This window comes from Callithrix jacchus, chromosome 22 (assembly GCF_049354715.1).
Source record: "Callithrix jacchus isolate 240 chromosome 22, calJac240_pri, whole genome shotgun sequence".
NCBI lineage: Eukaryota > Metazoa > Chordata > Mammalia > Primates > Cebidae > Callithrix > Callithrix jacchus.
The window spans coordinates 21,731,503-21,754,774 of NC_133523.1; the positions used below are offsets into that span (position 1 = coordinate 21,731,503).

The following is a 23,272-nucleotide window of genomic DNA, read 5'->3' on the forward strand; positions in this document are numbered from 1 at the left end:
TTCTAATCAGCATTGCCACTCCCTAGGTTTGTCATCCTGAAAAGATTTGTTCACGTATTTCGACTCCAGTGTTTTGTTTTTTTTTTTTAATTTGAGACAGAGTCTCTGTCTGTCACCCAGGCTGGAGTGCAGTGGCGTGATCTTGGCTCACTGTAACCTCCACCTCCCTGGTTCAAGCAATTCTCCTGCCCCAGCCTCCTGAGTAGCTGACATTACAGTCACACACCACCGTGCCAGCTAATTTTTTGTATTTTTAGTAGAGACAGAGTTTCACTGTGCTGGCTGAGCTGGTCTGGAACTTCTGACCTTATGATCCACCTGCCTCAGCCTCCTAAAATGCTGGGATTATGCATGAGTCACTGCCCAGCTGAGTTTGACCCCAGTTTTTGAACTGTAAATTGCATTCTATTAGTATGATTTGAATGGTAAGAAAATATTTATAAAGGGCAGAAAAAAGGTGGATTTCAGAAAAAAAATATGATTATATATTCTATTTGTTAAAAATTATTTATTTTTTTTGTTTTTGTTTTGAGACAGTTTCACTCTTGTTGCCCAGGTTGAAGTGCAGTGGTGTGATCTCTGCTCACTACAACCTCTGCCTCCTGGGTTCAAGCGATTCTCCTCCCTCAGCCCCCTGAGTAGATGGGATTAAAGATGCCCGCCGCTACGCCTGGGTAATTTTTGTATTTTTTTTTAGAGACGTGGTTTCACCATTTTGGCCAGGATGGTCTCAATCTCCTGACTCTGTCATCTGTCCACCTCGCCCTCCCAAAGTGTTGGGATTACAGGCATGAGCCACCACAACTGGCCCAAAAATTCTTACTTTTTATTTCTCAAAGTCAGTCTAGACAATTTCTCAAGTGTGTTTATGGCTGGGTGATTTCAAACAGACTTTCAAGGCTTAGCTTTTAGAATGCCACCAAAGTAAACAATAGGGGACATTTTTTTTTTTTTTTGGCTGTACTAAATACATTTCCACAAAAAACGGTAGGTAATTGGTGAGTTATATAAATTCATGAAACCATTAGTTTCTCTTTTTGCAGTGTAGATTTGTGACCGTGAACACCTGTGTTCTATATCCTGTGTTGTTGATTTCTGATTATTGCTAAATTTTATGAGGAGAAATTTGGTACCTCTTAGATGTGTTCTCATATAACTAATTTTCTACTTCATAATTTTGATTAAAATAATGCTTTTGCTGGTTGAAATAAATAGATATTTTACTTTTCTTAGGAAGTATAAAATGGAAGCACCAGGCAGAGTGCAGTGGCTCATGCCTGTAATTCCAGCACTTTGGGAGGCCAAGATGGGCGGATCATGAAGTCAGGAGTTCGAGACCAGCCTGGCCTACCTGGTGAAAACCTGTCTCTACTAAGAATACAAAAATTAGCAGGGTGTGGTGGTGCATGCCTGTAATCTCACCTACTCGGGAGGCTGAGGCAGGAGAATCGCTTAAATCACTTTTAAAAAATCCAGAAGGCAGATGTTGCAGTGAGCTCAGATTGCTCCACTGCACTCCAGCCTGGGTGACAAAGAAAAAAGAAAAACATAAAAGAAGGAAAGAAATGGATGCACCTTAATGTATATGTATATGTATATGTATATGTATATGTATATGTATATGTATATGTTTGTATATATATATATATATATGAATACTGTTTCTGAGTAATTTCGCTGGATTTTTTTATATACTTAGATTAAAACACTAAGTGAATAACTCAGACATGGAGATTAAAGCTTAAGACCATCTAAGACTAATACTGAGTCTGCAAAAGGAAGTTATTACAGGCCCAGTTAGTTTTCTCTGGGGAGCCATCTCTATAAATATCCCAGCCTGCTCACTTCAGCCATGGAAAAAGCCTTTATCCTAAGAGAAGCTACAGAGCCCTGAAAAGCTGGAGACCCACAGGCAGTTGAAGCTAAGGTTAAGATGTAAAAAGACTGGAAAGGTCTTACTGAGGATGAAGTTGTTATTGTTTTGAGGCAGTTTCTAGATTTTATAAAATGACAGATTCATGTAAAAATTTTTGAATTCCAAGAAAGCATTGTAGTAGGAGAAAGTACCAACTGTTATTGCAATCCTTAGACAGACAAGGGCTTTTTTAAATGGAAAGGATCAAACAACGTTAGAAAGAAGGTAGGAGGAGGGGAATGGCAAAAGGAAGGTGATAAAATCCGGTTTTAGATTAGAGAATGTTTTACCCTGAAGTCAGAATGTTCGTAGGAGGGACATAAAATGGGGTTTTGTGTTGACTCAGATAGGGTAGCTGAAGGTTCAGGAGGCTGTGGAAAAAAGATAAACTTAAGTAAAGCTTGGTTAAGAAGTATTTTATTTTGAACACTGAAGAAAGATTTAACTCTTTTTTTTAATAAGAAAATAAAATGTGCAGCACCTATGTCTGGAGAGCAGATAGATGAGAAAATAGAGCACCGTCTTACGTTATAGTGGGAAGGATGTTTCCTTTCATAAACTATTTATGGAGAACACAAAGGATGAAGAATTCTATTAATCATAGCTCTTTACCAGGCTTATCTATGTGCTTCATCTTTCCCCGCCTCTTTTCTTGGGCCTATACATTTCTTCTGTTTGACTTTCTCTGGGTTGTATCTTTATTTTTTGGAGATGGAGTCTTGCTCTGTCACCCAGGCTGGAGTGCAATGGCATGATCTTGGATCACTGCAACCTCCACTTCCTGGGTTCAAGTGATCCTCCTGCCTCAGTCTCCCTAGTGTAGGGCTGTAGTGGCCCCACAGGGTCGTGGGGTTTCCTTTATGCTGTGTTGAGGTGCAGGAGCCAAGAAGTAAAGAGACAGGACACTGAAGAACTGGTGAAGAGCATCTGGACTTCAGGGGCCACACCACCTGTGAGTAGAGATCAGCGGCAACCCCCAAATACCCAAGAGCATCTGTATTTATTAGGTACAAGCAGGGGGCAGGGTTGTGTGAGGTCATCGTCTATAGGCTTAGTAATAGGGCATACATAATCACATGAGTTACAAGCTAGGGGACCACCCATTATGTCACCTGGGCAGAGAGGTGGGCCATACGCAGTAGGGGGCTGTGCCGTGTGCAGTAGTAGAGGGTCGTGTACAGAAAAGGGGTCCACCCCCATTAGGTCACTGAGGCAAGGAGGTAGGCCGTGTGCAACAAGTGTCATGTGCAACGCTTCTTACCTGGGGGCTGGAAACTTCAAAGAATTTCTAATAGAAGGATACCATAAGCTTAATGCAGTGGGAGCTGACAGACTTGTGCACTTCTCTTAAGATATTTATGGGAGGATTCTTTGAGCTATTATAGAAGCAAGAAAAGACTTGACAGGGTGTACAGCCACTGTGACTGGTCACATCAGAGGGGTTCTTCTCTTTTGGTTAATTCCAGGATCTTAGGCCTGAGGCCTACTTTCCACAGGAACTGGATGCAAGGTACTACAACTCCTTTATCAAGAGGAGAGACACTTGCTCCATGCCTGCCATACAGCGTATACCCTTTCAGGCAGGGACGCCACTGCCTGGATCTTTGGTTCTCCTGCTGGTCTGGCTGTTTTCCGATGTACTGCTTCTGTTCTGTGACTGCTGTAGGCCTTCCTTCTATTACAAACTACTATATGGTTGGTTATATAGAAGGATTATATAAATCAGCACTAAATGTGTCAGTACAGCTCCGACTACAATACTTATATGATTATACAGAAAGATTATATAGAACTAACTATGCTAGATATATGTAAGCAGTAAGTTACACTTCAGGCACTAATTCTATAAACTAATATATGATTATATATGCAGGATTATATAAAGGAAACAGCTGAGCCATAATGCTATAAACTACAATATTCTTCAGGCACTAGTTGTGCCTGGGCTCTGCACAGTTCTTCCTCTGTGCCCATGGGGGGTGTTACCCACAGAGTAGCTGGGATTCCAGGTGACTGCCACTGCTCCTGGCACATTTTTGTATTTTTAGTAGAAACAGGGTTTTATCATCTTGGCCTGGCTGGTCTTGAACTCCTGACCTGGTGATCCACCTGCCTCGGCCTCCCAAGGTGCTGGTATTAACGGGTGTGAGCCACTGCATCCAGTCATGTTGTATCTTTAATAATAAACTAGTAAACAACTAAAATGTTTTGCTAAGTTCTGTGAGTAGCTCTATTACATTACCAAACTTGAGGGAGGCCATGGGAGTTTCTAATTATTAAATGGTAGCGTAGAAGATAGACAGGCCTAGGAAGTTTTTGATTGGTGTAGCATTAAGGACAGTGTTGTGAGATGGTTCCCTGAATCAGGGTCTGTGCTGAGCAAAGTGGGGTCAGAATTCAAATGTTAGACAATATGTTTGTGTTGGAGAGTTGCTTGGTGTTCAGTAAACTCTGCAGATTTGGTGCCAGGAGAGGCCTGTCCTGGAATAGAACTGTGGGTTTCTGGAAATGGGAGGGTCTGCTTTCCTGTACACAAGCTGTCACACCGCCCACTATTCTGTGATTTCAGGTATCTGCGCAGGGTGAGTGAGGCCTGAAAACTTAGAGGAAAAGAACTCTGATAAGAAATCCCCCTTTCCTACAGCAGCCACCACAGGATTTCCACCCACTAACAAAGACACCCACTAGACATTGACATGTCCACACCCCTCACAGGACAAGGCACCACCCTCAGGAATTTTACTACAGCATTTTTTATCCCAGTGCTTCTTGCCAAAACCCACAAAAATGTCTACAAGTCTTTGACATATCCTCATCCCCAGACACTGAATCTGCAGCAGTAATCTGTTTTCTCTACCCTCCTAGGCTTGCAGACCACCTGTTCATGATCTTATCTGCCTGCATGGACACAGAAATAAATTGGAGTACAGCCCAACCTCTGCCTGTATTTGTAAAACAAACCAGTCCATTCAACTAAATTGCACTCTCCCCCATGAATGGATATTTGTATTACTTTTATTTTTGGTTCAGGGGTACATGTGCAGGTTTGTTATATAGGTAAAATTGTGTCATAAAGGTTTGGTGTGCAGATTATTTTGTCACTGAGATACTAAGCATAGCACTTAACAAGTATTTTTTCTGATCTTTGTCCTCCCACCCTCCACCCTCAACAAAGCCTGTCTGTTGTTTCTCTCTTTGTGTCCATGTATACTTACTTAGCTCTTACTTATAAGTAACCATCTTATAAATAACATGTATTTGGTTTTTTGTTTCTGCATTAGTTTTCTAAGAATAATGGTTTCCAATTTCATCCATGTTGCTGCAGAGGACATGATCTTTGTTTTTATGGCCACACAGTATTCCATGATGTTTATGTACCATATTTTTAAAAAGTCTTTTATTTCACTTTATTGGAGAAAGGGTTTCACTTTTTCATCCAGTCTGGAGTGCAGCAGCATGATCCTGGCTCACTGTAGCCTCAACCTCCTGGGCTCAAGCAATATTCCTACCTCAAGCCAGGTACAGTGGCTCATGCCTGTAATCCCAGCATTTTGGGAGTCTGAGGCAGGCAGATCACATGAGATCAGGAGTTCAAAACCAGCCTGACCAATATGGAGAAACCCCACCTCTTAAAAATACAAAATTCCTACCTCAGCCCCTCAGTTAGCTGGGACTACAGGCACATGCCACCACACCCGGCTAATTTTTCTTTCTTTAATTTTTGTAGATACCGGGTTTTAGCTTGTTGCCCAAGCTGGTTTCAAATTCCTAGCTCATGCAGTTTACCTGCCCAGACCTCCTAGAGTGTGGGGATTACAAGTGTGAGCCACCATGTCCAACCATACCATACAGTCTCTATTCAGTCTACCATTGATAGGAATTTAGTTTGATTCCATGCCTTTGCTATTGTGGATACTGCTGCAATGAACATACATATGTATGTGTCTTTATGATAGAATAATTTATAAATCCTTGGATATATACCCAATTAGGATGCTGGTTCAGATGGTAATTCTGGTTTTGGTTCTGTGAGGAATCACCACACTTCTTTTCACAATGGTTGAACTAATTTGCACTTTGACCAGAAGTGTATAAGCATTTTTTTCTCTGCAACTTTGCCAGCATCCATTATTTTTTGATTTTTATATGATAGCCATTCTTTTTTTTTTCACCCCCAAATAATCGCATTTATTATAAACACGGGTACAGATCCTAGACTCTCAGAAACATAACAGATATGAAGCTAAGACAGCTCTGGTGAAACTAACAGACAACAAGGAACTCCAAGGTATTCATGTCTGGGCCAGAACTGCCATCCAAGGCCCCACACCCCACCTTTGGTCCAGATGTCCCTGCTGCCAGAACACACTGGACTGGGGAACAGGAGTTGCATATTCTGTGAGCTGGTGTCAGGGGAAGCAGGGACTCTCACAGTTGCCAGGTTGTCCCTCTCCTCCGAACCAGGTTCCCTCCACAACCCAGGGGTTTCAGTCTCATTTCACTATTATGTTTTAAAACAGAAAACAGGCAAAATGTTTGGCTAAAATAAAATGAAAACACTGCAGGGAACAGACCTGAGTGTGCTGGTGGACAGGCTGCCCTGCTCACATGTGGGAAGGGCAGCGCCAGTGAGGGCAGGAAAGCTCCCTGTGGGCAGCTATGCTGTGTATGCATGTGGCCCTCCCTCCAGTGGTCCGAGGGAGGATGCAGGGTACAGGTAGTAGGGCTCTGCCTGAAGTGTTCTGGCATCAAGAGGCTGCCTGACCCCTAATGGGCATGACACAGGCCCCAGGGAGCAATGGACATCTGCCCAGAGGATCAAAGCTTAACTTGGTCAGGTCCCAAGCTTCACCTGCATCACGTCCCTGACTCTGCAAAGGGTACCTCCAACTCGGGACAAGCCATGGCCTCGAGCAGCAGCTGGCTATGCTGCCAAAACAAGGACACATCTGCATCATACAGCTGCGCCATCCTGGTGTGACAGGCCATACTTGGTCCCCCTAGGGCAAGCTGGAAAAGAACTCCAGATGTGCCCTGGAGAGCCCCCCACCTCTCAGGGGCCACCTCACAGGGTACCCCCATGACCCTATTCTTTTGAGTTTGGCTTGAGGTTTTAGAAAGCCTCATTTCAGGTGAGGAAAAGAACAAAGTCTGGTCCCAGCCCACTCTGGCAAAGATGGTTCTCCCCCTCCTCAGCATGAGAGGAAACCACATATACAGGCAGGACACACACAGCACACATGGGGTGTAGAGAACTGTGCCTGCACACCGCTCACACACAACCAAGTGGCAGCCAGGCCAGGGCATGCCCAGAGAGCCACCTTTAGGCCGTCCATGCAGGCCAGGTTGTAAGGAGGTTGGCTGGCAGAGTAGGGCGCCGCTGCTCCTCCAGCCAGGGTCTCGTGGTAGACCGGCAGGCCCATGGGCTGGGCCAGGTAAGGCGGTGGGTACTGCATTGGGTAGGGTGCTGCTGGCATCCCTGGCTGAGGGTAGCCATTCTTACTAGTATAAGTATCTCTTTGTGGCTTTTCTTTGCATTTCTATGATTAGTGATGAGCATTTTTATATGCTTTCTACTTACATGTATACCTTTTTTTTTTTTTCTAAGATGGAGTCTCACTCTGTCACTGAGGCTGGAGTGCAGAGGTACGATCTTGGCTCACTGCATTGCCACCCAGGTTCAAATGATTCTTCTGCCTCAGCCTCCTGAGTAGCTGGGATTACAGACATGCACCACCACACCCAGCTAATTTTTGTATTTTTAGTAGAGATGGGGTTTCACCATATTGGCCAGGCTGGTCTTGAACTCTTGACCTCATGATCCATATGCTTCAGCCTCCCAAAGTTCTGGGATTACAGGCATAAGCTACCACGTCCGGCTTGGTGTATGTCTTCTTTTGAAAAGCAGGCAAAATCTTTGTGTTTTTTGCCGACTTATTTAAAAACTTCTTTTTTTTTTTTTTTGTAAACTTTTTTTTTTTTTGGAAATTGTTCATTTCTTTAGAAAAGACATTTAGGCAGAGACCAAGGCATTCTAATTTATTACTATATATCCCAGTGGCTAGCAGAGGGCCTGGCACGTAGACAGTATTTTTTTTTTTTTTTTAAGCAAGAAAGAAAGAGAGAAAAGGGGGAGAGAGAACAGGAGTCTTGCTCTATTGCCCAGGCTGGAATGCAATCTAAAAATAGATATTAAAAACCTCTTTTTTGCCGATAATTGTGCTTAACAGCAGAGACAGGAAGGAATAGGGAAAGAAAATAACAAACAGCCAACCATTATTTCATTTAAATCTGTGAAATGCTGTGCAAATGCTAAAGAGTGATTTGCTTCCATTTATTTGGTTACTTTCCAAAATAGGTATAATGTGATACTAAAAAAAGTGTATGTTCTGTGGACCTGGGGTGAAGAATTCTATAAATACTCATTGAGTTTACTTGTTCCAGATCTGAGTTCAAATCATAAATGTCCCTGTTATTTTTCTATCTCATTGATCCGTCGAATATTAACAATGTGTCAAAGTCTCCCGCTATTATTGTGTGGTACTCCAAGTCTCTTTATAAGTCATTGAAAACTTGTCTTATGTATCTGGGTGCCCCTATATTGGGTGCATATATATTTATGATCATTGACTCCTATTGTTGCATTGATCCTTTTATCATTATGTGATGTCCTTCTTTGTTTCTTTTAGTCTTTGTTGCTATTATAGTCTATTTTGTCAGAGATGAAGTTACAACTCCTATTTTTTTTTTCTCTCTCCATTTGACTGGTGAGTCTTCTTCCAGCCTTTTGTTTTGAGTCTTTGTATGTCCTTGCTTATGAGATGGATCTGGATACAGAGTGCCGACTTTTTGTGTTTTGACTTTTTGTTCAGTTTGCATGTCTGTGTCTTTGATTGTGGCGTTTAATCCATTTAAATTCAGGATTAATATTGATATTTGTGAGTTTAATATTGTCATTTAATGCTAGCTGGCTATTTGCCCATTAGTTGGTATAAATTCTTCATTATGGAGATACTCTTTACCTTTTGGTAAGTTTTGGGAATGACTTATACTGGTTGTCCCTTTCTGTGTGTAGTGCTTCTTTCAGAAGCTCTTGTAAAGCAGGTCTGGTGGTGATGAAATCTCTGAGTGCTTGCTTGTTCATGAAAAATTTTATTTTTTCTTCATTTATAAAGTTTAGTTTGGCTGGATATGAGATTCTGGGTTGAAAATACTTTTCTTTGAGGTTATTGAATATTGACCCCCACTCTCTTCTAGTTTGTAGGGTTTCTGCTGAGAGATCTGCTGTAAGTCTGATAGGCTTCCCTTTATGGGTAATCCGACCTTTCTGTCTAGCTGCCCTTAGAATTTTCTCCTTTATTTCAGCCCTGGTGAATCTAACAATTATGTGTCTTGGGTGTGCTCCACTTAAGGAATATCTTTGTGGTGTTCTCTGTATTACCTGGAGTTGAGTATTGTCCCACCTTACTAGGTTAGGAAAGTTTTCCTGAATAATATCCTGAAGAATATTTTCCAGCTTGGATTCATTCTCTTCATGATATTCAGGTACACCTATCAAACGTAAATTAGGTCTTTTCACATAGTCCCATATTTCTTGGAGACTTTGCTCATTCCTTTTTCCTTTTTCTTCTCTAATCTTGTCTTCTCGTTTCATTTCATTAAGTTGGTCTTCGACCTCTCATATCCTTTCTTCTACTTGATCAATTCGAGTGTTAAAACCTGTGCATACTTCTCGGAGTTCTCATATAATATTCTTCAGCTCCATTAATTCACTTATATTCCTCTCTAAATTGTCTATTCTCATTAGGATTTCATCAAACCTTTTCTCAAAGTTCTTAGTTTCTTTACATTGGGCTTGAACATGTTATTTTAACTGACAGAAGTTTCTTATTATCCACCTTCTGAAGCCTAATTCTGTTAATGGAATGAGCTCATTCTTCATCAGACCTTGTTCCCTTGTTGATGAGGAACTGTGATCCTCTGTAGAGGGAGAGGCACTCTGATTTTGAGTATTCTCAGCCTTTTTACCCTGGTTTCTTCCCATCATTGTAAATTTATCCACCTGTCGTCTTTGTAATTACTGACTTTCAAATTAGGTCTCTGAGTGGACGTCCAACTTGTTAATTCCCAGCGCCAAAATCTGAGCAACCCACTGCTCTGGCTAAAACAGCAGCATCAAGATTCTTGGTGCTTTTCTGTCCGGGAGTCTGCGGTGTGGCTTCTCTCCTGAATCCCTCCTTCAATTAGCTGACAGGGTGGCTCTGCCCCTTCCTGGAGCTCCAAACGTCGACCAAAAGGGGACCCAGTCCCGTTTATCTGCATGGAGAACCGCTGCGCCGGCTGCAAGAGTCATGCTAGCGACCCGTGGGGCTCCTCCGCTGGGAATCTCCTGGTCCTTGAGCAACAAAAATTCGCCTGAAAGCGTGGTGTCCTCTTGTTCTCTGCGCTTTCACTGGGAGCTACACACCTGAGCTATTGGCCATCTTGGATCTCTCTCCTTTTTTTAAACTTCTTTAAGTTCATTATGAATTCTGGATGTTAAGCATTTGTTAGGAGCATAGTTTTCATTTTTTAAAAAATTCTGTAGGTTGTTTACTCTGTTGATAGTTTCATTTATGTGAAGAAACTGTTTAGTTCAATTGGGTCCCATTTGCCTGTTTTTGCTTTTGTTTCAATGGCTTTTGGCATATTTATCATGAAGTTTGCAGGTTCCTATGTGTAGAGTAATATTTTACAGAGTATTTTTTTTATAATTTTTAAGTTTTACATATAAGTCTTTAATTCATCTTGAGTTGATTTTTGTATATGGTGTAAGGAAGGGATCCAGTATTGGTCTTCTATACAGTGCTAGCTAGTTATTCCAGCATGAAATAGGGAATTCTTCCCATATTCTTCTTGTCAGCTTTGTTGAAGATCAGATGGTTGTAGGTGTGTGGCATTTTCTTTTGGTACCATAATCTATCCCATTTGTCTATGAGTCTGTTTTTTTGTTCCAGTACTGTGCTTCTTTGGTTATTATAGTCCTGTAGTAGAGTTTGAAGTTGGAAAATGTAGTGTCTCCAGCTTAGTTCTTTTTGCTTAGGAGTGTCTTGGCTATTTGGGTCCTTTTTTGGTTCCATGTGTATTTTAAAACATATTTTTTTTACTTCTGTTAAGAATGTTTTTGGGCTGCGTGTGGTGGCTGACACCTGTAACCAAAGCACTTTGGGAGGCCCAGGCTGGTGGAGTGCCCGATGCAGGAGTTTGAGACCAGCCTTGCCAACACAGCAAAACCCTGTCTCTACTGAAAATACAAAAAAAAATTAGCTGGACATGGTGGTGCGAACCTGTAATGCCATCTACTCTGGATGCTGAGGCAGGGGAATCTCTTGGAGGGGAAGATTGCTGTGAGCAGAGATGGTGCCACTGCACTTAAGCCTGAGCAACAAGAGGGAAAATTCATCTCAAATTAATAATAATAATAAGGCCAGGTGAGGTGGCTCACATGTATAATCCCAGCACTTTGGGAGGCCGAGGCAGGTGGATCATGAGGTCAAGAGATGGAGACCATCCTGGTCAACATGGTGAAACCCCGTCTCTACTAAAAATACAAAAATTAGCTGGGCATGGTGGCACATGCCTGTAGTCCCAGCTACTCGGGAAGCTGAGGTGGGAGAATTGCTTGAACCCAGGAGGTGGAGGTTGTGGTGAGCCGAGATTACGCCATTGCACTCCAGCCTGGGTAACAAGAGTGAAACTCCATCTCAAAAAAAATATATATATATAATAATAATAATAATAATAATAACAATAATGTTTTTGATGGTTTTTTAGAAATAGCATTAAATTTGTAAATTTCTTTGGGCAGTTTGGCAATATAAATAATACTGGTCTTTTCTATCCATGAGAATAACATGGTTTACATTTGTTTGTGTCATTTCTTTTTTTATATATATATTTAACTTTGATTATTTTATCTCTTCTGTGATTAGTAATGAAATGTGGCATTTTAAATAATGGAAGCTTTAGGAACTCAGAAATGAAATGAACCAATGGCTGCTGGCTTTCTGGTTTCTCCATGAATTTACACTTAACGTTAAATTTGTCATCTTAAATATCAGGTTTGTTTCTCCAATTTAGGTGCATAACAGTAAGGGGTTATCATAGGTAATTTGAGTTGGGTCACAGAGGTAATTCAAATGACATATCTTTAAAAATTCATTACTGGCTTATTTAACATAGAAATGTTGCTGTATTTTCCTGAAGTTCAATTAATTTTTGTTTTGCCTTGGTTAGCAGTTTTATAACAGTCACTATCTTTATTAAAATACTCACAATTTTTACTCAGTCCAAATGGTTTGATCCTTAAATTATCAAAAACCTGTACTAAACTTGTCTGGGCCCTTATTTTTTTATGAACCTCCTTATAGACACATTCCTCTAGGATTTATTTAAACTTTTGAAGTTTTTAGAAACTACATTAGAATTAAACCATTGACCAGCCAGGTGTAGTGTCTCACACCTAGCACTTTGTGAGGCGGAGGTGAGTGGATCACCTGAGGTCAGAAGTTGAAGACTAGCCTGGCCAACATGTAAAACCTCGTCAATGCTAATAAGACAAAAATTAGCTGGGCGTGGTGGTACATGCCTGAAATCTCTGCTACTCTGGAGACTGAAGCAGGAGAATTGCTTGAAACCATGAGGCAGAAGTTACAGTGAGCCAAGATTGCACCATTGCACGCCTGGGTGACAAGAGCAAAACTCTGTGATTAGTCAATGTGGACAGAGCTGAGAATAGCAGTTTTCTGGCAGGCCAGCAACTTCTTAGCAGTAAAGACACCTGTCATCCATGCTGGAGTCCAATGATGCGATCTCGGCTCACTGCAACTTCCGCCTCTCATGTTCAAGAGATTCTCCTGACTCTGCCTCCCAAGTAGCTGGGACTACAAGTGCACACCACCACACCTGGCTAATTTTTATATTTTTAGTGGGAGGTAGGGTTCACCATATTAGCCAAGCCAGGCTCAAACTTCTGACACTGTGATATGCCTGCCTTGGACTAAAACAAAATTTTTATGAATTACTTTATATGACCAAATTGGAATGAGAGTATGGAACAATAATAGAAAAAAAACCTTAAAAATTTACAAATATATAAAAATTAAACAGCACCAAACTCTTGAGCATGCTTCTGTTCAAAAATTCAAATAATATTTTGAAAAAGTCCATATTGCTCAATGTAACCTATAGATTTAATGCAATGTTTTAAAATTTCTCACTGCATTTTTGAAGAAATATAAACAGCAGCCAGGCACGGTGGCTCATGCCTGTAACCCCAGCACTTTGGGAGGCTGAGGCGGGGGAATCACAAGGTCAAGAGATCAAGACCATCCTGGCCAAAATGGTGAAACCACATTTGTACTAAAAAAAAAATACAAAAATTAGCTGGACAAGGTGGCCCATACTTGTAATCCCAGCTACTTGGGAGGCTGAGGCAAGAGAATCACTTGAACCTGGGAAGGGGAAGTTGCAGTGAGCTGGGATTGTGTCATTTCACTTCAGCCTGGCAGCATGGCGAGACTCCGACTAGGGGTTTGGCCACTATCTCATATCTCTTCATATTCCAGGGCTCTTCTCCTTGCTTCAGACAGGTGATCAAATCATTTCTAGGCTTCCAGAGGGTCCTGGCTTTCCGCTATGGATCTCACAGTACCTGTAGGTCACTAGGCGCAAAGACCTGTTTGTGTCATTTCTGACATTTTTCTTCTTTTTCTTTTATCAATGTTTATTAAGAATATTGGCCTAAGGTTTTTTTGTTTTGTCTCTGCCAGGTTTTGGTATCAGAATGATGCTGTTTTTAGATAATGAGTTGGGGAGGAGTCTCTTCTCAATTATTTGGAATAGTTTTAGTAGGAATAATACCAACTCTTCTTTGTATGTCTGGTAGAATTCAGCTGTAAGTCTGGTCCTGGACTTTTTTTGGTTGGTAGGCTTTTTATTGCTCATTCAATTTTGGAGCTTTTTATTGTTCTACTAAGGGATTCAGTTTTTTTGGTTGTTGTTTCTGTTCAGTCTTAGAAAGACGTATTTGTCCGAGAATTCATTTTTTTCTAGATTCTAGTTTCTGTGTATAGAAATGTTTATTGTAGACTTCAATCATTATTCGTATTTTTGTTTGGTAATGTTTGTTTTGTCATTTCTGATTTTGTTTATTTGGATTTTCTCTTCTTTTTTCATTAATCTAGCTAGTGGTTTATATTACAAACTGTTTCAAAAAAAATTACTCTTTAATTTCTCCACCCTTTTTGTAGTTCTTTATGTCTAAATCTTTTTCAGTTCAGATGTGATTTTTGTTATTTCTTGTCTTCTGCTAGTTTAAGGGTTGATTTGCTCTCGCTGTTCTCATTCTTCTATTTATAACATCAGGTTGTTAAATTGAGATTTTTCTTTTTGATGTCAACACTTAATTTATAGCACTGCCTTAGCTGTGTTACAGTGATTCTGCCATGTTTCATTTTTCTCATTTATTTCAAAAAACTTCTCGATTTTATTTGTCATTCAAGTGTAGGTTGTTTAATTTTTATGTAAGTGTCTGGTTTCAAGTGGTTTTATTTGTATTCAATTATATTTTTATCAAGCTGTGGTCTGAGTGTGTTGTTGATATGATTTGGGGATTTTTGAATTTGCTTAGGGTTGCTTTAGTTTGTAATGTGTGGTCAATTTTAAATTATATGCTCTTTGGTAATGAAAACAATGTATATTATGTTGTTTTTAGATGGAGAGTTCTGTGGGTGTCTGTTAGGACTATTTGGTGAAGTGTTGAGTTTAGGTCCTAATATCTTTGTTAATTTTTTTCCCTCAGTAATCCATTTATTAGTGTTTGTAGAGTGTTATACTGTCCTACTATTATTGTGTCAGAATCTGTCTTCATAAGTCACTAAGAACTTGTTTTATTTACACCTATAAATTTATAAAACACATTTTTTTCTTTTGCTTTTTCCCCCATAAACATTTTTTCAAGTGCACACGGTGTGCTTAAGGCTATTCCACAGATGTCTGAATTCAGTGTCTACTGCAATTCAGATGTCTCAATAGTTCAGCATGTTCAGAGATGTAGCTGATGTAGAAGAAAATGTGAATTAGAAATAACAGGATTTAGTTACATAGCTTAAAATAAAGGAGACCATTTTGCTCATCTCTCTTTTCTTAAAGCATTTACATTATATGTAGATACTTATCTCTGCTTTTTGAAATATATGTATGTCATATTAACAGATAAATAAACCTTTTAGCCTTCTTTTTGACTCAGGATTTTCTTTAGGACTTTAGATTCATTGCTTTTTTTTTTTTTTTGCTTTGGCAAAAGTTTATTTATTTTTTATTTTTTGATATGGAGTCTCGCTCTGTTGCCAGGCGCCAGGCTGGAGTGCAGTGGTGTGATCTTGGCTCACCACAACCTCTGCCTCCTGGGTTTAAGCAATTCTCCTGCCTCCACCTCCCCAGTACCTGGGACTACAGGCATGCGCCACCACACGCAGTTAATTTTTGTATTTTTAGTAGAGACAGGGTTTCACCATGTTGGCCAGGATGGTCTTGATCTCTTGACCTTATGATCCGCCCACCTTGGCCTCCCAAAGTGCTGGGATTACAGGCGTGAGCCACCACCTCCAGCCTAACAGTTTATATGTTTTTATTATTAGTCTTCTAAAGTAGACACAGATTTGTTTAGATTAATGTTATTTTAAAAGCACACAGAAGTTTAGCACCAATATAACATTAAATTTAGCAATACAGAATGATAAAGGCTAAGAGATACTGAGTAAGTTTCTTTGACAGAACACTGATTATTCAAGTTAATTATCTCATATTTGCAGTCTGAAGTACTAGTATTGCAAAAGCAACAAGAATTCAGTATATAAACCGTGGAGTCTGTAGTTATATTTTGCTTTCTATTTTATACTTAATAATTAGCATAATTATGTGTATGGTTAGTAGACAACCTGCATTTATATAAATTAAACAGTGTTTTCTACAATTGTATTCATACAATAGGAGAAATATAACAGCAAAATATTTACATTGAATGGATGTTTTAATAGTTATTTTACTATTGTTATTTGTACTGTTAAAATGAAGTTTTTAAACTAAATTATGGCTACAAGACAATTTAAACATTTTTTATATTATGACTAGTACATTAAAATTGTTTATATTTATTTATATCTAATATCCAAAAAAAAGCTACCAAATTATTACAGTAAACATTTGTCTACCATGCTTATTAATAAATCCCACATGGATAATTACAGATAAGCACAATTTCAGTGTCTTTCATTTCACTAAATTGGAATGCTGATATTACAGGACAAAAAAACATGAGTGATGTGGCCACTGAAAAACCATAATAGCAGTTCAGTTAGGTATGTTGCAAGGTAAAATATATTTCACTATATAAACAAAGTCAGATCTCCAATTTTTCTTATCTTCTAAAAGTGCTTATGAAAATCGTCAGATGTATTCCAATGTAGATCTCCCATTCAATAGCTAGGAAATAGGAGAGCAGTAGAGATAGAAGAGAAACCTTAAACAATTCTGCAGAGAATATTTTCTCCTTTTTCATAGTACTCATGTTTCTCATGCTGAGAGTACTTGTGTACTTTGGGTTTTTTTGTTTGTTTGTTTGTTTGTTTTTGAGACAGAGTCTTGATCTGTTGCCCAGACTGGAGTGCAGTGGCGTGATCTCGGCTCACTGCATGCAGCCTCCACCTCTCAGGCTCAAGTGATTTTCCTGCCTCAGCCTCCCAAGTGGCTGGGATCACAGGCACATGCCACCAAGCCCAGCTAATTTTTGTATTTTTAGTAGTGATGGGGTTTCACCATGTTGGCCAGACTGGTCTCCAACTCCTGGCCACAAGTGATCTGCCAACCTTTCCCTCCAAAGTGCTGGAATTATAGGCATGAGCTAATAGACACTTTGGGTTTTAAGAAAGAAATTCCTTTAAGGAGAATATTTTCTAGCTGACTTGATCAATTTCATATCTAACCAGAATGGTGTTCTTAAGATGCCTTTAACTTTTTTATCTCAATATAATCTTGCTCAGACTGAAAGCTGTTTTTCTCTCCAGTGCTTTGTGTGGCTGTTCCAGGGGTCCTATTAGTATCCCTTGGGGTCTGTGAATAAGGTGAGCTGTCACAGTGAGAAGTCTTAGACATATTTCTATCTGGTCTCATGCTGGAAATCCAGCAGTATTTTTTCATGTCACCATTATAAATAAAAACTGAGGCTGAAACGCTGCTAGCATTCCCATTATTGTGAAGGTGCAATTCTACCCAGAAGGTCTGCAGCCTCTCCTCCTGATAGTCAGGCTTCACTCTTTGATATGAAACCATGTGCTGCTGTGGCAATTCGGATTCATGTAAAATGTGATCTACCAGCTGTGAGCCTTGTGCTGTGGGCTGTACCTCAGTGGCAGATGATAGGGCTTCAAGAGGGGACACTAGCCATCAAGAGAGGACAAGCAGGATTTCTATAACCCAGTGGTCAGGGAGTAGAGAGTCATTGCTTTTTTTTTTTGAGACGGAGTTTCGCTCCTTACCCAGGCTGGAGTGCAATGGCGCGATCTCGGCTCACCGCAACCTCCGCCCCCTGGGTTCAGGCAATTCTGCCTCAGCCTCCCAAGTAGCTGGGATTACAGGCACGCGCCACCATGTCCAGCTAATTTTTTGTATTTTTAGTAGAGACGGGGTTTCACCATGTTGACCGGGATGGTCTCGATCTCTTGACCTCGTGATCCACCCACCTTGACCTCCCAAAGTGCTGGGATTACAGGCTTGAGCCGCTGTGCCCGGCCGGAGAGTCATTGCTTTAAAATGTAAATAGCCAAAAAGGATACCACCCTGGTCAACCATTTGTGTAGAAGAGTGAGAGCCTGAGTCCAGCAGGCACCTGGCTTCAAGTTGCAAAACTACCTCATAGCATGAAGATGTGAAAAATTTATTTTATTATTGAATATAACAAATTAGTATGCATAAATGGCTTCTCCAATTTCCAGGTAAATTCAGGATTAACTACTTATGACATGGCGCTGTATATTCTTCTACTTGTGGGATATTATGGTGACCATCTTTCTGTCTTTGCAGTCTGTTAAGCAGATTGACTGTGATGCATGATGCATTCAAAATTAATTGTGTAATAAAACACATTTCTTATTTATTTATTTTTTGTGATGGAGTCTTGCTCTGTTGCCCAGGCTGGAGTGCAGTGGCACGATCTCAGCTCACTGCAACCTCCGTCTCCCAGGTTCAAGCAATTCTCCTGCCTCAGCCTCCCAAGTAGCTGGGACTAGGCCTGTGCCACCATGCCCAGCTAATTTTTGTATTTTTTAGAAGAGACGGGGTTTCACCATGTTGGCCAGGATGGTCTTGATCTCTTGACCTCGTGATCTGCCCGCCTCAGCCTCCCAAGGTGCTGGGTTTACAGGCGTGAGCCACTGCTCCTGGCTTAATTTTTTGTATATTAGTAGAGATGGGTTTCACCATGTTGACCAGGCTCGTTTGAACTCCTAACTTCAGGTGATTCACCTGCCTTGGCCTCTTAAACTGCTGGGATGACAGGTGTGTGCCACCATGCCCAGCCTACAGTTCTTATTGTTTTATTATTGTGGTGTTTCTCTGGGGTTGGGGAAAATTTTTCTTCTAATTATATTTTCCAGACACTGTCTAGAATTATCAGACGTGATATGAACATATAAGGTGCCAACCAGAATTTACTCTAGAGGTGACTTTCCCTCTCAGGTTTCCAGTCAACTCACAAATTTTCTGCAAGGTGCCTGCTTTCTCTTAAATATGCAGACAGAATTGTATCTCTGCCTGTTTGGTACCTGTAGCTTTCTGTAGTCACTTCTAGAGACTAGACCAGATTTCTACAAACTTTACAGGGCAGCAATCAACCACTTTACCTTCTTCAGTAACTCTTGTATCTTTAGTCCTGAAACTGACTTACAGACCATGGAGTCCAGAAACCCAATCAGAGTAATGTGTTTACTGAGTAGATGTTAGAAACAGGTACTCAGTGTTGTATAGAATCAACACTGAGACTATGGATCAGTCAGCAAGGCCAATTGTTACTTTCTGCAGAAAGGGTGACACTCAGTAACAGTCTTGCCATGAGATCACACCTGAACAAAGGAAATAGGAGCATTTATAACCTAGTGCAACCATCCTACTGCTATGTCCAGTTTCCACTGGCTGGAACAGAACCTCACCCTCTAAGCTTTACACTATTGGCTGCCAACTTAAAATTTTCCTAAATAGGCAAAAGTAAGAAAGAACAAAGAAAAGAGGAAGTGACTTGTGGAATGCTGATAAATGCAAAAGTACTACTTAATAAGGGCAAAGGAGAAAACTATGATCTAATGCTTCCCTAGGCTTTCCCAGACATGTCAGGGCAGATATCTGGGGCAGCCAAGGAAACTTTGAAGAGGAACTTCTATTTTATTTTCTATAATTACTCCCTCTTTTAATTTATAATTTCTCTTCAAACTTGTTCAATAGTTCTTGACTTCTTTGGTCAGCTTGATCTTCTAGCAGAAGAAATCTTTTAGAATAGGGTGGGAGAGGGGTTAGGGATATCTTGGTAAGAGTCATATCAATTAGTTTCTGCACTAGCCTTCGAATGCAGGGTGTAACACAACATCTGACAATAAGCAGTCCAGTGAGGTAAGAATTGAGGTTAGGGTTTCTTTTCATTTGCCAAACCAATTTTCTAGCCATTTTGAAATGGGATTATTTATGCCAGAATTTTTGTTTGTTTCTTTCTTTTTTTATGGAGCGCTTCGCGAATTTGCATGTGATTCTTGTGCAGGGGCCATGCTAATCTCTGTATCATTCCAATTTTAGTATATGTGCTGTCGAAGCAAGCACCAGAATTTTTAGCTAATTCATTTGATAAGGTCGTGAGTCCTTGCAAGGCCCATGTTATGCTTCCATCTGGGGCTGTGTTATTTGGGATGGAAGTACAGCATTGCGTTTTAATCATTACACAAACACCATCTTTTTTAGCTAGTATCGTATCAAGAGCTATCCTGTTTTCCCATGCCATTTAGCTAGTAGACCTTAACTTTTCTGCAATTCCTTTAATGGCATCTTTTGTATAGTTAACAAGTTGTTGTTGGTTATAGTAAATATAATTGATCCAATCTACATTTTTGTTTTTTGTTACCTACCAAAATAGTCCCAACTAATATCAGGTAGCTATTTTATCTCTAGCTTTCAACTCACTGGTTACTCATCTGGGAACTCCAGTTGCATCTAAATAAACATAAGAATCAAAGAATCCGGCCAGGCGCGGTGGCTCAAACCTATAATCTCAGCACTTTGGGAGGCCGAGGCGGGTGGATCACAAGGTCAACAGATCGAGACCATCCTGGTCAACATGGTGAAACCCCGTCTCTACTAAAAATACAAAAAATTAGCTGGGCATGGTGGCGCGTGCCTGTAATCCCAGCTTCTCAGGAGACTGAGGCAGAAGAATTGCCTGAACCCAGGAGGCAGAGGTTGCGGCAAGCCGAGGTCACGCCATTGCACTCCAGCCTGGGTAACAAGAGTGAAACTCCGTCTCAAAAAAAAAAAAAGAAAAGAAAAGAACCAAAGAATCCAAAAGGAGTTTCTCTTGTATGTTGGTAGCGGGTCTTGTCAATTTTCAGCTGATGAAATGCAGGGTAAAAGGGATAGCCATTGGACTAGAGTGCAGTTACCACTCCAGTTATTTGGCCCCCAACAATAGCACCATACATTCGCTCAAGGATGGAAGTCTGGTGGGTTAGCTCTTGGAAGTGCCTTACTTCACTGTATCCTGTTAAGTTTCCAAGTAACACTAAGTTATCTTCCTGCTGTGAAACATGAAGCAAATTCTGTCTCAGAAGATGGTGGCTGAATGGCCCTTGGGGGCTGCCCTGCAGGGTGCTGAACTTCAGGATATAGCAGGGAAAGGGCTTGGCACAATTGGTTGTTCCTTGCTGTGGAATCTTGGAAGAGAGACACCCCACACACTAAGTCTGTCTGATGAGAGGACTATTTAAGTGGAAAGGGGACAGTCTGGGCCTCTGGCCTACCATGTGTAACAGTTGCTTTTGCTTAGAGTGCGGATGGAATATTTAATCAATTTTAACCATACATTTGCATCGTGAGACTCTGTCTCTATACCTAAGGTTTGCTTTAGGTCATTGATTTTTGCTACTGATACTTTTGTCTATCATTGATAAAGGGATATTTGAAATAGATTTGAGGAGGGTAGAGGAGGAAGAGGCAGAAGATATATTTCAAATATGCCCAAGGGATCCTTCCCGTTGATATTTACCCCAATACCATAGAGGTGATGGATGACAGGCCTAATTTCAGTATTAATAGGGTAAGTAATAAAAATAAAGATTGGGTTACTTTGGTAAGCTTTGCAATCAGGGGAAATGGCCTCTTTAGTGAAATAAAGGTGAGGTTTAAGATTAGTACAAACAACTCCTGTAGATTTTTTTTTTTTTTTATTGAGTGGTCCACAGGATGTCACTCCAGCTTTTACAAGGTTACCAGTCAGTAGAAACAAGAAATTGATATCTTGGTTGCAACTTACTGCAGTGATGAGAGTTATGGGCTAGTAGATTGGTTAGAAGACTACTGCATAAATACTCTTCTGAGGAGGCTAACTGCCTCTGGCTATGTAACTCTCCACAATGCATTACCAAGTAAGCATCAAATATTACATGTTAGGGAGAAGTTGATCTGATTACATTAGTAATAAAATGAGGAGTAACGAGGAAAGAAAGAAAAATAGAAATAAAGATACGTCAAGTTTTTCTTAACTTGAGCTTGGTAGAGATTTGTCCTGGAAGTACAGGACTCTGAGGGCATTGATGCTTCCTCGACTCGAAGTTTGAAGGGTCTATTCTTTTTCTGCTGTGCAAACAGTGGTCTTGGTAGTTAACAGCACATAGTAGGATCCTTCCCAAGCTGGCTTAAGTTTCTCTTTTTTCCACCCTTTACTGAAGACACAGTCTTCAGGTCAATGCTGGTGCATTAGAAATTCTAGAGGTGCTGCTTGTGCTAAAAGACGTTTGGCTTTAAGGGAAGAAAAGGTAGAGGAGAGACCAAATATATAATTTCTGAGAAACTGATCTTTGGTTTCTAATGTAGGGACATCAGCTGAAGAATGTAAGGCAACCCATATAGCATCTTATAGGGAGATGAGCCTATGTCCTTCCGAGGAGCTCTTCTGATTCGTATTTTTTTGAGATGGAGTTTTTGTTCTTGTCCATGCTGGGGTGCAGTGGATCTTGGTTCACCTCAACCTCTGCCTTCCAGGTTCAAGTGATTCTCTTGCCTCAGCCTCCCTAGTAGCTAGGATTACAGGTGCTCACCACCATGCTGGCTTTTATATTTTTAGTAGAGACAGGGTTTTGCCATGTTTGCCAGATTGGTCTTGATCTCCTGACCTCATGATCTGCCTGCCTCAGCCTACCGAAGTGCTGGGATTACAGGCGTGAACCACTGCACCTGGCCTGTTCTGATTCTTAATAAAGCAATAGAAGACATTTTAGTCCATGGGAGTTTCTAAATTAATTTGGTTAAATGATTTTTAAGAGTTTGATTCGTTTCTCTCTCAATATTTTCTGTTATCCCAAATCTAGGTACAATGTGCTCAAGGCTTTTACTGCATTATTAGCAGTGGCCTTTGAAAAAGGAGTAGCTTCCCTCCAATGTGTAAGATGATCAGCTATCACTAATAGGTATTTTAGTCAACCTACTATGGTATTTCAGTGCTGTCAACTTGAACACTTTGGAGTGTGTTTATCCTAAAAGTAATTTCTTTAGAGCCTGCTTGTTTGTTTTCTTGCAGATGAGACATCTATCTTTAGCTTGACTGGCCAGAGTGTCCTTAGACTCTAAGAACTGCATCACACAGGGCCTCAGGGCCCCAATGTGTTCCTTGGTGTAGGTGAGTTAAGATTTCTCTCACAAGGGGCTTAGAGAGCATCTCCCTCTGGCCTGGGAGAATTTATCTCCCGTCAGCATTTTCCTGTGCCCCAATTTCAGCCATTTTCTCCTTCTCAACAGAGGAGAAAATAGGAACTATTTTAGGAGAAGGAAGGAAAGGAGTTAAATGAAAAATCAGTTGAGCAGCAACTGCTGCCTTTTTGGCCACCTGAAATGCAAGGTGGTCCCTCAACTTTCAAAAGAAGTCATGTTGATATCCTGGGACAGGTACAAGAGCTATTTCTTCTGGTAATTGGAGGTTGTTTAAGACATGAACTACTAATGGTTCATAAGCAAGTTCTTGGCCTTGATTATTCATTAGACCTTGTTCAGCCCAATTTTTTCCAAATATGT

General features: G+C 40.5%; 1 protein-coding gene, 1 non-coding gene and 1 pseudogene across 42 annotated transcripts in view; 1 reads left to right on the forward strand and 2 right to left on the reverse strand.

Moving 5' to 3' along the window:
- The window catches only part of LOC100387714 (uncharacterized), a 76,932-nt gene that overhangs the window by 31,675 nt on the left and 21,985 nt on the right, over positions 1–23,272 (forward strand). For 2 of the 41 annotated variants that reach the window (XM_078359850.1, XM_078359852.1), the window contains one exon: positions 1,234–1,354. The exons of 36 other annotated variants lie outside the window; for them this stretch is intronic. The gene's annotated coding sequence lies outside the window, so the exon portion shown is untranslated. Of the gene's footprint in view, positions 1–537; positions 675–1,233; positions 1,355–2,656; positions 22,881–23,272 lie in introns of those variants that run through there. 3 more of the 41 variants (XM_078359851.1, XM_035285513.3, XM_035285523.3) reach the window with 3 other exon arrangements.
- LOC144580918 (uncharacterized) lies at positions 6,773–7,412 on the reverse strand (annotated as a pseudogene).
- On the reverse strand, positions 19,713–19,816 carry LOC118150340 (U6 spliceosomal RNA). Its single transcript, XR_004738452.1, has one exon. It is a non-coding gene; the product is annotated as a U6 spliceosomal RNA (small nuclear RNA).